The sequence below is a fragment of the Anolis carolinensis genome, chromosome 4 (genome assembly GCF_035594765.1).
Source record: "Anolis carolinensis isolate JA03-04 chromosome 4, rAnoCar3.1.pri, whole genome shotgun sequence".
Classification (NCBI taxonomy): domain Eukaryota; kingdom Metazoa; phylum Chordata; class Lepidosauria; order Squamata; family Dactyloidae; genus Anolis; species Anolis carolinensis.
The window spans coordinates 79456312-79471550 of record NC_085844.1 but is presented as its reverse complement, the minus strand read 5'-3'; the positions used below and the strand labels follow the sequence as shown (position 1 = coordinate 79471550).

At 39.8% G+C, this 15239-nt stretch overlaps 1 protein-coding gene and 1 long non-coding RNA gene across 2 annotated transcripts in view; one reads left to right on the top strand and one right to left on the bottom strand.

Moving 5' to 3' along the window:
• Positions 1–15239, top strand: part of atxn1 (ataxin 1) — a 346870-nt gene that overhangs the window by 19039 nt on the left and 312592 nt on the right. The gene's annotated exons all lie outside the window — the stretch shown is intronic.
• On the bottom strand, positions 6390–10634 carry LOC134298976 (uncharacterized). Its single transcript, XR_010006124.1, has 2 exons — positions 10108–10634; positions 6390–6952 (listed from the first exon to the last, which is right to left on the bottom strand). It is a non-coding gene; the product is annotated as an uncharacterized LOC134298976 (long non-coding RNA).

The following is a 15239-nucleotide window of genomic DNA, read 5'->3' as shown; positions in this document are numbered from 1 at the left end:
ACACACATACACAGACATTCTGATAATTTTAATAATCACCTATTTTGTGAGATCATGGTGAAGACGTTTCTGGATTCAGTCTCCTCTAGCCTTGAATAAGCAGTTTAATAAAGGTAGACACAGTATTGGCATTTTTAATCAAGAGGAAGGAGGAGGAGGTATATTTATATCCCACGCCCTCTCCCCAGGGGACTCTGGGCAGCTTACAACATAAGTAACACAATAAGTGCAATACAATAAATGATATAAGGTAGAATAAGCAATAAATGACACATCCAAATGATATAAAACACAAAATACAGCACAATCAAGTACAGTAGAGTCTAACTTATCCAAGCTAAACGGGCCGGCAGAACCTTGGATAAGCAAATATCTTGGATAATAAGGAGGGATTAAGGAAAAGCCTATTAAACATTAAATTAGGTTATGATTTTACAAATTAAGCACCAAAACATCATGTTATACAACAAATTTGACAGAAAATGTAGTTCAATACACAGTAATGTAATGTTGTAATTACTGTATTTACTAATTTAGCACCAAAATATCATGATATATTGAAAACATTAGACTACAAAAATGCATTGGATAATCCAGAACCTTGGATAAGCGAGTCTTGGATAAGTGAGACTCTACTGTAATAAAAATTAATAAAATTATGAACATTAGATTAAAACACAGTCATTCCTATAAGCAAAAAGAGGGCTTGTTACTGTAAATCCTTATCCTCGAGATTAACTACCCTGTTTCCCCTAAAATAAGACATCCCCAGAAAATAAGACCCAGTAGAGGTTTTGCTGAATTGCTAAATATAAGGCCTCCCCCAAAAGTAAGACCTAGCAAAGTTTTTGTTTGGAAGCATGCCCAATGAACAGAACACCAGAGCATGCAGGATTGGTAAATGTACGTACCATAAAGTGTTGTACATGGAAATATTAGTAGTAACAAATTCTTGATAGGATTCAGTTTGTCTGGTTATGCTGGTTTGTGATGACAACTACTGTACAGTATATAATGTTCATTTTTTGTTCAACAATAAATGTGAATTCTTCTTCATGGAAAAATAAGACATCTCCTGAAAATAAGACCTAGAGCATCTTTGGGAGCAAAAATTAATATAAGACACTCTTATTTTCGGGGAAACACGGTAATCACTGTCAAAAGTTTCATATCGAGTCAGACCATTGACCTATCTAGGCCAGTGTTGTTAAGCCCTGACTGGCAGTGACGGTCCAGGGTTTCAGGCAGGATTATCTCCTTGCTTTTCCTCAAGGTTTCTCAAACCTTTTAAGTAGAGGACCAATTCAGAGTCCCTTAGATTCTTGGCTGGGCGGACTGTACAATAATTTGAAAAAAAAAATGAATGAATTCCTATGCACACTGTACATATCTTATTTATCATGCAAAAAATTACAATATTTAAGCTGAACAATTTTAACTAACGTAAGCTTACTAGTATTTCAATGGAAAATATGTGCCTGCTTTTGGCTGATGTGATAGTCAAGTTAAGGAGGATTGTTGTTGTTGTGAGCCTTCAAGTCGTTTCAGACTTAGGGCAACCCTAAGTCTAACGTTTAGGGTGGGCAGGTAAATGACCTTGAAGTGCCACATTGGCCCATGGGCCTTAGTTTGAGGACCCCTTGGTCTACCTGATGATGCTTGATATTCCCTGCTAGTCTCCTGTTGTTGTTGATTATTTGTTCAGTTGCTTCCGACTCTTCGTGATCTCATAGACCAGTCCACGCCAGAGCTCCATGTCGGCTGTCGTCACCTCCAGCTCCTTCAAGGTCAAGCCAGTCACTTCAAGGATACCATCCATTCATCTTGCCCTTGGTCAGCCTCTCTTCCTTTTTCCTTCCATTTTCCCCAGCATCATTATCTTTTCCAAGCTTTCCTGTCTTCTCATTATGTGGCCAAAGTACTTCAACTTTGCCTTTAATATCCTTCCCTCCAGCGAGCAGTCCGGCATTATTTCCTGGAGGATGGACTGGTTGGATCTTCTTACGGTCCAAGGCACACTCAGAATTTTCCTCCGACACCACAGTTCAAAAGCGTCTATCTTCTTTCGTCTAGCTTTCCTTATGGTCCAGCTCTCGCATCCATAGGTAACTACGAGGAATACCATTGCTTTAACTCTGTGGTCCTTCGTTGCTAGTGTGATGTCAGTAATCTTCACTATTTTATCGAGATTGGTCATTGCTCTCCTCCCAAGAAGTAAACGTCTTCTAGTCACCTCTCCAAGTAATAATTATGACCAACACTGTTTAGCTTTTGAAATCAGACAAGAGCTGTTGCGTTCATGGAGGTAGAGTGGTATATTTGTGATCCTTGATCGAATGCTGAGACCAATGCATGCAGATCAGGAAAGCTGATGTGATCTGGAGCACATACTTGTAAGTGCAATTCCTAATTTAGCAAGGAATGTGTGATTATCGCTGTAGGTGGATAGAGACACATGTCTTTCAAGTTTGAGTTGTGGCAGATTACAGCTGAAATCCTGCATGCGAGTGTCGCTCTGCATCTTTCTACTGCCTGGCAGCTGTCATGCCTGGGACCCCTGCTGCTATCACATACTGATGGGGGTGGGAGGAAGGGGGATGGTTAAGACCATAGAGAAGCAGTTGGTCTCAGTGGGGGGGGGGGGGGGATCTGTTGGGAAGAAATGATGGTCTGCTCTCAAATTGACTGCATCCATTTATCATTCCTTTGGGAGCTGAAAGCAACTGGATTTTCATGGTTCTCATGGCCTTGCCTCACCCCTGCCTGCCCACTGGGGTTGCCAGTTATCTCTTATTATAAGGAATGTCCCCTGTTTGAGAGCTTGAATGTCTTTCTTTTTAAATAGACTGAACAAGATGCAAAAGTCCTGTAGAAGCAGAAATGTGTACATCATGTACTGTATATACTCAGGCATACGTTGACCTCATGTATAAGCCAGGAGCAAGTTTTGGAGCCAAAATTATGGATTTTGATATGACTTATGAATAAGTTGAAGGGGATACCACAGAGAGGGGAATGCACCAATACTTCCACAGGAGGCTAGAAATTTCCCTGTCTAAGCATTCAAAAGGTCCCAGGTTCAAATCCCAGGAGCAGAATGAGCGCCCGCTGTTAGCCCCAGCTCCTGCCAACCTAGCAGTTAGAAAACATGCAAATGTGAGTAGATCAATAGGTACCGCTCCAGTGGGAAGGTAACGGGGCTCCATGCAGTCATGCCGGCCACATGACCTTGGAGGTGTCTATGGACAACACCGGCCCTTCGGCTTAGAAACGGAGATGAGCACCAACCCCCAGAGTCAGTCACGACTGAACTTAACGTCAGGGGATAACCTTTACCTTTACCTAAGCATTCAAAAAAGGCATCCCAGTGGAGGATTGAGGGGTCAGTACTTTTTTTTGTTTCTCTCAGGACACACAAAGTTGTCATCTTTTGCCACTGCTCAGAGAAGAGGATCTTTTTTATGAGTTAAGGTACAATATTTACCTGTGGATAAGTGCATACATGTGTTTAGTTTGATTGATGAAAATTTCTGGACTGCAGGGTAACTTACGAATATAGACAATATGTTTGTCTTACAGAGAAACACATAGTTAACTGAAATTGACACTTTCATTGGGTATACAGGTAGAGCATGAACTTCTTAATCGGCACTTCCTGATGGTTAACCCTACATGACTGTAATTTTGACTTTTCCTGATTATTATTTTGAAAACCTGGAAGTGCTATTTCCCTCAGATATGCAACAGCAGCAGGGATCCCTCCCACTGTTTGACACTGGGAGGTTTTTAGATGGAGTGAAGAACCTTCTGTGCCCAATCCAAAATGTGACTTTGGTGCATGTCAACTGCACATGTGCATGCATATCACTAATAGAATACTTGCCCATGATTGTAGTGTGACCTATAGAAATATGTACTACTATACATGTATGTATCTTATGCTGAGAGCCCTTTAATTTGTATTTTACTTCTTAATACTACTTAGTAATATTATAAAAAGGAGGAATCTGTTGGGTTGTTTACACTTTCAGTTTGGTTGGTCCTGATAAAGGTTTGTGTCCAACTCTCATTTTTTATTTCATGCATGGACCACACAGCTGTTTTTGTTTCCTTTTTATGCTTATAATGATAACACCCTTTTGTCTTTTGGAAATGTTCAGCAAAACAGCTTGAAAAGAAAGGAGAAAAATATTGGGGGAGGGGGATCGAGGAATAAATAAATACATAGCTTCAGAATGAGTAAATATTTTCCTTTCATAAACCCAATAAGGACATTGCTAATATGCTTGTTGCTATTGTTATTGTTGTTTATTTCTCTATGGCTTCCCCCCCACTTCAAGATTATAAGCTCACAATACATTTTTAAAAAGTGCTAAAAATCCACAAGATACAAGTTACAAGGGTTGAATGAAAAGTAATGCCTCCACCTTCGTAACTTCGTAATTCTTGACAGCAGAAGGTGTCACCCCAAAGGAGATTCATCAGAGAATGCAAGCTGTTTATGGTATTGTGTTGATGTGAGTATTGTGCGTCGTTGAGCGAGTAAGTTTAAAGATGTTGAGGTGGGAACATCTGACTTGCATGCAGAGGCGGTCCAACCATAAGGCGAACTAGGCACTTGCCTGTGGCGCCATCGCCCAGGGGGCGCCATCATCCTGGGAGGAGGGCGCCACTCTCCACCTCCTTCTCCTTCGGACCTCCTGGTGCCCGCGCTGGGCCTTCCGCCCGGCGCGATCCCACCTTCGCACCACGTGAGCCCACCTTTGGGGCCTTCAGAGATTGTGAGGTCTGTGGGAACTTGGAAGCTAGGTATGTAGGGTTTATATATCTGTAGAAGGTCCAGGGTGGGAGAAAGAACTCTTCTTTGAAGTACAGTAGAGTCTCACTAATCCAAGCCTCGCTTATCCAAGCCTCTGGATAATCCAAGCCATTTTTGTAGTCAATGTTTTCAAAATATCGTGATATTTTGGTGCTAAATTTGTAAATACTGTAATTACAACATAACATTACTGCGTATTGAACTACTTTTTCTGTCAAATTTGTTGTATAACATGAAGTTTTGGTGCTTAATTTGTAAAATCATAACCTAATTTGATGTTTAATAGACTTTTTCTTAATCCCTCCTTATTATCCAAGATATTCGCTTGTCCAAGCTTCTGCCGACCCGTTTAGCTTGGATAAGTGAGACTCTACTGTAGGTGTGAATGTTGTAATTAATCACCTTGATTAGCATTTAATGGCCCTGTGGCTTCAAGGCCTGCCTTCTTCTTGCCTGGGAGAATCTTTTTTTAGGAGGTGTTAGCTGTCCCTGATTGTTTACTGTCTGGGTTTCTTCTGTTTTCAGAGTGTTGTTCTTTATTTATTGTCCTGATTTTAGAGTTTTTTTTAATACTGAGGGCTATCTGGGTTATCTAAGTCCACACTGCCCTATATCCCTGTTCAATATTTAGTGCTAAATTTGCAAATACAGTAGAGTCTCACTTATCCAACATAAACGGGCCGGCAGAATGTTGGATAAGCGAATATGTTGGATAATAAGGAGGCATTAAAGAAAAGCCTATTAAACATCAAATTAAGTTATGATTTTAAACCAAATGAAGCACCAAAACATCATGTTAGACAACAAATTTGGCAGAAAAAGTTGTTCAATACGCAGTAATGCTATGTAGTAATTACTGTATTTATGAATTTAGCACCAAAATATCACAATATATTGAAAACATTGACTACAAAAATGTGTTGGATAATCCAGAACGTTGGATAAGCGAGTGCTGGATAAGTGAGACTCTACTGTATAGTAATTCCTACATAACATTACCATGTATTGAACTGCTTTTTCTATTGATTTGTTGTAAAACATGATGTTTTGATGCTTAATTTGTAAAATCATAATGTAATTTGATGTTTAATAGGCTTTTCCTTAATCCTTCCTTATTATCCAACATTTTCGCTTATCCAACGCTTTTATTTTTCAGTGATTGGTTTGGGGGGGGGGGCGCCAAAATTCTTTTCGCCTACACTTGAAAAATACCTAGGGCCGGCTCTGCTTGCATGACAAACAAAGAGTTGCACATCCTGTGATAGCAACCACCGAGTTTCACAAGCAAAAGGTTGACAGATTGATTCAGGATGATAGTCATATCACTCAGAGAGAAATTTCAAGCATAATCAGCATTTCACAAGAACGTGTGGGTCACATTATTGCTTTGCTTGGCTATCGGAAGATCGGTGCACGATGGGTACTGTGAGACACTGGTTGCGGAAACAGAGTGTCAACTTCTTCCATGACGGCTTCAGAAAACTTGTTCATCATTGGCAGAAATGTATCCAATTGTCTGGGGATAATGTGGGAAAGTGAATAGTGGTAGTTAAAGAGCACATCCTAAGGATTATTTTTGTGTCTGATTTATTAAAATATTCCCATCCAAACCCAAGTAATGAAGGTGGAGGCATTACTTTTCATTCAACCCTCGTAAAATGAGATCAAGCAATACAAAATTTAAAAGCAGATCGTAAGAGAGAATACAGTTCTACAAATAATGATGTTAGTTCTGTAACCAGAATCTTCTGAATGTGTTCACTGAAAAACACAAATGAATTCTGGGATATTATCTAATATAAATTGTTAGGGCCTGCTCTGTGCTTGAAGTTGGTTAACAGAGAAAATACATATTCAAAGGCTGGTATCGTAGACTTAGGCTGACCTGCCCCAGCTGCGTTCAAGGGTGGTGGCCTGAAATAAAGTTGTGGATGTGTGAATTGCCCCAAGCAGAACTATTCCAAAGGTAATTGGCCAGACTCCAAAGGAATTTCTTTGAGCTTCCTGTACACAGAGATCATGCGCGATGGATCACTTTTGTCCACTAGAGGCTGTAGCGAGACCAATTATGTTATGATGACAGATCTGGAATGCAAACAGTCATCATTGGCACTGGAGGATTATATTTGAGGTCTGTGAAAAGTAAATGGCAAAATAATCATTCAGTGATTTAATGTTAAGACAGCATATTTAAATTTGAAAACCATTGCTTGCTTTTCCATCGTCACAAATAGAGACTTAATGCATTTATAGTCCATGATACACGGCAACTTTCTGTGCCACTTAATAGGGAAATTTCTGGATAGCCTGTATGCAATTAGCACATACAAACTCAATCCTATTTTATGTATACATCATTCACATTTAAAAGAAAATAATTAGGAACAACTGAAGTGAATTTAATATTTTGAGTAATAACTACTCTCCCTGTGGTTGCGTTAAAAGAGATAGCTGTCTCAGAGTGAATTCAGTTTGATACCACTTTAGCTGCCATGGTTGAATGCTATGGAATCATAGAAGTTGTAGTTTTACAAGGCCTTTAGCTTTCGCTACCAAAAAATGCAGGTGCCTCAACAGAACTACAAATTCTGTTATTCTATAGCATTGAGCCATGTCAGTTGAACACCACATAAACTGCTTTAATTCTACAGTGTAGATACTTCCTCAGTCTGCTTCAGCATAAAAAAGCATAACGAAATCCAGTAGCATTTCTGAGATTCACGATTTGTTCTGGCATGCAATTGGATCTTCTAGCACCTGTGAAAATAACTGAGAGAAAGAAGTTGTTAGCATAAGCTTTCATAGACTAAGTCTACTTTATTAGATGCATGGAGTGAAGTGCCTAGGAACGGATATTTATATCTATGATAAATATCTGTTCCAAGGCACTTCACTTCATGCATTTGATGAAGTAGAGTTAAGTTTAAAAAAGCTTATGATACCAACTTGTTTCTCTCAGTTAGTGTCAAAAATGCTACAAGATCTCTTTGCATACTGATCCAGACTAACACAGCTATTTCTTTGTTTTATTTTAGTTTGAGCCTTTGTAACTATCGAACCACTACGGACTGATACCTGCAAATTCTTATGTCACCATAAACAAATTAATCGCAATGGTGTAACTGTATTACTTTACTGCTCTCCTGGAAACTTTTTGTGAATGACCTGTGCAAGTCAATAAGATTTTTACTAAATAAATAGAAGCTGAAAGAATTAACTAGGGTTTATAAATAATGGGGATTATATTGAGGTTAGTATTGAGTCCCCCCAGGGAGACAGCATGGGTTATAAATAAAGTATTATTACTATTATAGTAGTTTTGAGATGGTAGATTCTATGTAAGTTTTAGTCTGTTGGACATAACCTATTAGAAATCCCATAACCAATTGGAAATAACTGCACCCAGTCTCTGTGCACATATCCTTTTGGGAATAAATGTCAATCATAACCTTACTGAAAAGATAAAAATGATGTCATATCCATTTGGCAAATGTGAATCTCCTCGAACATGTGGAGACCACCTTTTGAAAACCACTAGTCAAGAAAAGCATGACCTTATTAGAAGTCAACCCTTTGAACAAGTGATATTCACAAGCATCCATATAATGGCACACTGGTAACTCAGTTGTTGAACTGAAGAACCATGTATTTAAACTGCCAAGGTTAAAGGCATGCCACAACAAAACTATATTTGGTTAGCAGAGGATGGTTGTTTCTTTGCAGTTGTAATTACACTCCATTGAAACCTCTTGGTTTAAATAATGCACTCAGAGATGAAAACAAAGTCTTCTTTGAAAAATAACATATCTTGTTTACTCATAAACATCTTGTATTAATTCACCATACAGGAACATTTCTTACTAAAGTTCAATTATAGATAGGATATAGCTTCTCTCTGTGTTGAGTACACAGGGTGTCATTCTTAATCAATAGTCCATAGTCTTTAGGTATAAGTGTACTCCACAAGTCATACTTTATCCATTGAAGTCCAAACAGCAACTGACATGCATCCACCTCCACTGAGGTCTGATGCAAATATGAATACAAAATGGAGTCCTGAGCCTGAACATGCTCAGTACAATTACATGTCTATAACCCCTCCTACACCAAAGAGGTAAGTCAAACTGGCAAATCAACATACAGTACTCATAGAATACAGTTACTATATATATACACACAAACAAATAGTGAAAGCTTGGGAAGTTGCTATTTCTAACATATCTAAACATTTAAAAAGTCATCCAAGAACCTTTGGAACTATTCAAGATTGAGCACTTTGGATAGCTCCTAAACTTTATACTAAAACCAGGAATGGATTTATCCATCCCAGACTGATAATTTTGTGGGCCCAGCTCTACAGCAGTTTTCTGAATAAGACAAAGTGGGACTTAGAAGCAGTGCAACTGCTTAGAAACCATTAAAATAGGGCTCCTAGTTTATCAGGTAATCTCCCTTCCCTAAGGTTGTGCCACAACACATACTTGAAATAACATTTTGCTCTCTGACATCCTGATCATTTTTTTTCTGGACAGGTATGTCTTTCCCCAGAAATTACTATAGAGTTGAGTAGAAGGACCAAGAGATTTGTAGAAGAGTATGGTATGCTAGGACTAGAAGTCAGGTAATTTTATGGTATTCAGTCATATCCATAGTTTAAGGTAACTGGTCCAGCCAGAAATGTATCTCAGGGATACTGGGGTCTTATTCTAGTTATATACACGTCTTGATGGTATTTAATTAGTACATCCTTGTGTCCATTGGATCTTATTTTTAACTGAGGTATGCTTTAACCTTGCCTGGTTTATATTACCTTTAGGAACCTCTATACTGGAGAGCATGGTTTTAAACATGGATTTTTTAAAGGGCCTCTCCATCTCTAACACTGGCATTCTATAGTCCTCGCTGCTGTCGGAGAATCTTCCTCTGGAAGTTCAAGTTCTCAAAGTTGTATCTTTGAATCGGTTACAATGAGTTTGGTGTTTTTCTCTTTTTTATCGTGTCATATGCAAGTCGCTTCTGGTGTGAGAGAATCGGCCGGCTACAAAAACATTGCCCAGGGGACGTCCGGATGTGTTACCACCCTGCTGGGAGGCTTCTGTCATGTCCATGCATGGGAAGCTAGAGCTGACAGATGGGAGCTCACCCCATCTCGTGGATTCGAACCACCAACCTTTAGGTCAGCATTTCAGCAGGCACAAGGGTTTAACCCATTATGCCACCATGGCCCCTGGTGATAACACTTAAATTAGCTTGGTATTCTTCCATATGAGGAATTATAGGTTGCTTACTTGTAATTGCTTTTCTTTGGTTATGCAACTCTTACTTCTCCACTTCTGTTTTCTCTAGAAGATATCTGATCTGGAAGTTGCTTGTATAAGGTCGGCTAGGCTGTTTTTCCACAGATGTGAAACTTTCCTTTGGTCCTCTAGCCCCTTGTCTACACTGAAGATACTTGATCTGCAACGATTTCTCTTCCTTTCTTCTGATCTCAATACTTTTGCAATTTCCTTCTGGGTTTCTGATCTCTCCTGTTAACTTGCCATCGCTTGAGGTCATTGCTTGGTTTGTTATGATGCAATAATCGCCTTGCAATCGTCTTGGCAATGAACTTGTATATCTGAGGTCTTGAGTGGTGCCACATGGGTGCATTTTGGTTTTGTATCTCTGAATGAGCAGAAAGATTTGCATATTTGGGAGCCAAAATCTGACTGCTTGGGGGGAATGGGAAGAACTTGTAGTTGTGAAGTTGACAAGCACATTTTAATATATTATGTACCCTAGGAGGTCTCTACCGCACATGTTCCCTGATAGCTATTAATTATGCCATGCTGCACATACGCCAGTGTGGAAATGGACTGAAATCCACAAAGGCTCATGCTAAAATATATCAATTAGTCTTAAGATACTGCAAGATTCCTTCTCCTCTCCTCCTTTTCTTTTTATCACAGCTATCCTGTTTTTAATAATTTAAAAGCTTGCATTTCTCCCTTCAAAAACAATAAAAAATAAAAAAGCTGAGTCTAATAGAATGTGTCAGATTGAGAGAACATATTTTCAGAAAATAAAATGCCGATCTGCTATTCTCTCAGTTCGGTACAAGGAGTTGCTTCCTATAAGGCTTCTCTCTTGGCAATGGCTTACTTTCAGTGATAGTTACCAGAGCTGTACCAGTAACTAAAAAAGATTCCTCTGCACTGGTTTGAAGTAATTTCATCTTTGTGTCCTCATCTTCTGCTGTCAGGGCTGTCTTTTCTTCCTTTCAACAACAGTTCAACCTTGAACAGGCAACTGACTTTTCAGCACAATAGCTTTGTAACACAACATGATTCAGCAGCCAGTTCTTTACCACCAGAGCCTTTCCCCAAACAATATATGCTTGTTATTTAGGGTTACATCTTTTCTTAGAAAGCACTTCTGTTCTGGGAAATATCACATTCTCCTATGGGCTAAACATACATATTTTGCTGGTACTCTGCAATGCCCTCTTATAGAAACATGCTAAACACAGATTGTGTATTCACAGTATCACACTTATTTGGGTAGCAAGTGTGCTGTCTTTTGGGTGCTGTAGTATGCCTATGAACACCTAAATACCCCAAATGCACATAATCTTGCCTGATCTTGGAAGCTAAGCAGGGCTGGCTTTGGTTAGTACTTGGATGGGAGACCACCAATAAATGCCAAGTCCTGATTAAGCTATATTCCAGCGAAGGAAACTGGCAAAACCACTTTTGTGTTGGAGATAGCAACATTCTCAAGCCTCCTCTATTCAATGTTTTGTCTATTTTATAATGTTTCAATCTAGTTCCTGAAGTGTATGTCTTCTTTGGTTTGCAGTTTTCTTAGCTCTATATGCTACTAGCTTTGCCTGGCCACACATTGCTGTGGCTCATGGGAATCATTTATTGACCAGGTGGAATAGCAGTGAATAGACTTGCAGCCTCAAAGCCTGGCTGTTTTCTGGAGTAGCTGGAGTAGCACCCTCAATCAAAGAGCTGCTTTGAAGCCTGGCTACTTCCTTTGTAGGGGAATCATTGTTTGGCCAGATTGAATTGCACTGAATAGTCTTGCAGCGTAAAAGTCTGGCCGCTTTCTACATAGGGCATCCTTGCTAGGCCAGGTTGAATGGGACGGAGTAGCCTCGTGGCTTCAAAGCCTGGAGGTTTTTCACCTAGGGGAAATCTTGGTTGGCCGGTTGAAAAGCACCGAATAGCCTTGCTGCTTGCAAGCCTGGCCGCTTTCTACCTTGCAGAGTCCTTGGTTGGCCAGTTTGAATAGCAATTAATAGTCTCAGTGTGGCAGGTATGAATGCTGCAATTAGGCACCTTGATTAGCATTTAATGGCCTTGCAGCTTCAAAGCCTGGCTGCTTCCTGCCTGGGGGAATCCTATGTTGGGTAGTGTTAGCTGGCCCTGATTGTTTCCTTTGTGGAATTTCCAATTTCCCTGCTTTCAGAGTGTTGCTCTTTATTTACTGTCCTGGTTTTAGAGATTATATTGTTCTGTATTATTATACCACAGTAATTATTACATATTATATTTATAATCTTATATTGTCTGCTTAGAACTGGATTATATGAGGCCCCTCCTACACAGCTGTATAAAATCCACACTGAAGTGCATTATATGGCAGTGTGAACTCTACATAATCCAGTTCAAAGGAGATACTGTGGATTATCCTGCCTTGGCATTCTGGGTAATATAGCTGTGTGGAAGGGTCTTGAGTCTACACTGCCATATAATCCAGTTCAAATCAGATAATTTGTATTTTATAGGCTGTGTCAAAGAGGCCTAACTTCCTGTGTCCTGGGTGCCATCTTGGCTGAGGGAGTTGTTAGGAAATGAAGGGGGCGGGGCCTAAGGGCAGCGGGGGTGGGGTGGGGTTAAAGGCAGCAGCGCCTACCTTTCTAACTGGCAGTTAAGGGGAGAAAAGCTCTTCCTCTTCCTCTGTAATTTTGACTGTTTTTCTAGTTTTTTTTTATTGAAAGACATATTTTGGATGACTATGTATTTTGGGGCCAAATTTGGTGTGATTTGGTTCAGAGTCTTTGTTTTTTACTCCGTAGTAAAACGAATTTTATACATTTTTATACATACAGATATACAGTGGTGAGGCTACATTTTTATACATACAGATATACAGTGGTGAGGCTACAGACCATGTAACTGATTCAGTGACTGTTTAGAATGTTCAGTTTTAAAAGAATGACAGTTGAGGCTTGAGTCTGTTAGACTGCAGAAGCCAGTGTTAGGAGTGAGAAGACATTGAGGCTTGAGTCTGTTAGAATGCAGAAGCCAATGTTAGAATTTAGAAGTCAGTTGAGGCTTGTGTTTTCTTTGGAAGTAGACTGTTGTTAAAGAAAACTATACAGAGCAATATAGTTTTAAAGAGAGTGCTAAAGATTATAAGTTAAAGATAGAAACTGAAATGTTTTAAAGTTTAACCTGACAAGAAATGTACCTGCATATTTAAATACACAAAGTTATGAGTAAAACAAACATGTTATTTTTAAAAAGTCTACTTGAATCTTTGTCTGCTGAAAGCATTGGATAGAAATAAAATATGTAACATGCCTAGGGATCTTCCATGGCCCTATAAACTAAAGAAACACCTCTGAAACTCTACTATCCAATAGATTATGATCCTAATAGGTCATAATCCCCATTAGGTTGTGATCCAACAGGTCATAATCCATTAGCCCAATATTCTATTTCTTGCCTAAAAAAAGCTATGAAATCCATGGGGTTGCCAGATGCTGACAAGCAATTTGAAAACACAGCATGGACGTGCTATTTTGCAAACACTTGAGGTGCCTATAAATTGTAGAATTATTTCAGTTCAGCATCACTCTAACTGCTATGGCTCAATGCTATAGCATCCTAGGAGCTGTAGTTTGGCTAAAGCTAAAAACCTTGTAAAACCACACCTGCCATGATTCCATAGTACTGAATCACAGACAGTGATAGCAGTAACCAACTGGGTTGCTGTGATTTTTCCGGGCTGTATGGCCATGTTCCAGAAGCATTCTCTCCTGACGTTTTGCCCACACCTGTTGCAGGCATCCTCAGAGATTGTGAGGTCTGTTGGAAACTAGGCAAGTGGGGTTTATATATCTGTGGTATGTTCAAGGTGGGAGAAAGAACTCTAGTCTGTTTGAGGCAAATGTGAATGTTGCAATTGGCCACCTTGAGTAGCATTGAATGGCCTTGCAGCTTCAAAGCCTGGCTTCTTCCTGCCTGAGGGAATCCTTTGTTGAGAGGTGTTAGCTGGCCCTGATTGTTTCCTGTCTGGCATTCCTCTATCTTCTGGGTGTTGTTCTTTATTTAATGTCCTGAGTTTAGGGTTTTTTAAATACTGATATCCAGATTTTGTTCATTTTCATGGTTTCTTCCTTTCTGTCAAAATTGTCCACATGTTTGTGGATTTCAACGGCTTCTCTGTGTAGTCTGACATGGTGGCTGTTCGAATGGTCCAGCATTTGTTTATTATTTATTTATTTCCCACCCTTCTCACCCCGAAGGGGACTCAGGGCGGCTCACAACAAAGTCACAATTTGATGCCTTGAACACGGATCAACATATACATTAAAACCACATAATAAAAACATATCAATTACAAACAATTACTTAAAATCACAGAATCCGAAAACGTATGCCAGGAGCCATTCCATTTGTCATCTGTATTGTTCATTGTTGCGCTATTATTGCACTGTTATTCATTATTATTATTTCTGTGTTCTCAAGTAATATGCTATGTCCAGGCTGGTTCATCAAGTGCTCTTCTGTGTGTTGTTGAAGGCTTTCATGGCCGGAATCACAGGGTTGTTGTGTTTTTTTCCGGGCTGTATGGCTATGTTCCAGAAGCATTCTCTCCTGACGTTTCGCCCACATCTATGGCAGGCATCCTCAGAGGTTGTGAGGTTTGTTGGAAACTAGGCAAGTTGGGTTTATATATCTGTGAAAGGTCCAGGTTGGGAGAAAGAACTCTTGTATGTTTAAGGCAGGTGTGAATGTTGCAACTGATCATCTTGATTAGCACTGAATGGCCCTGCAGCTTCAAAGTCTGGGTGCTTCCTGGCTGGGGAATCCTTTGTTGGGAGGTATTAGCTGGCCCTGATTCATGCCCACATATATGGCAGGCCTGTTCAAATTCCACAGCAATACTAGTTCCAGCTGATCAACACACTGTTAATCTATCTTGCAGCTTCAAAGTTTGGTAGGCATCTTCAGAGGATGCAGGCGAAACACCATAGATGCAGGCGAAACGTCAGGAGAGAGTGCTTCCGGAACATGGCCATAGAGCCCCGAAAACACACAACAACCCTGTTCTTCAATGGCTGACTTCTCTGGTTGAGTTAGTATGATTGAAAAACCTCACAACCTCTGAGGATGCCTGCCACAAATGCAGGCGAAACGTCGTG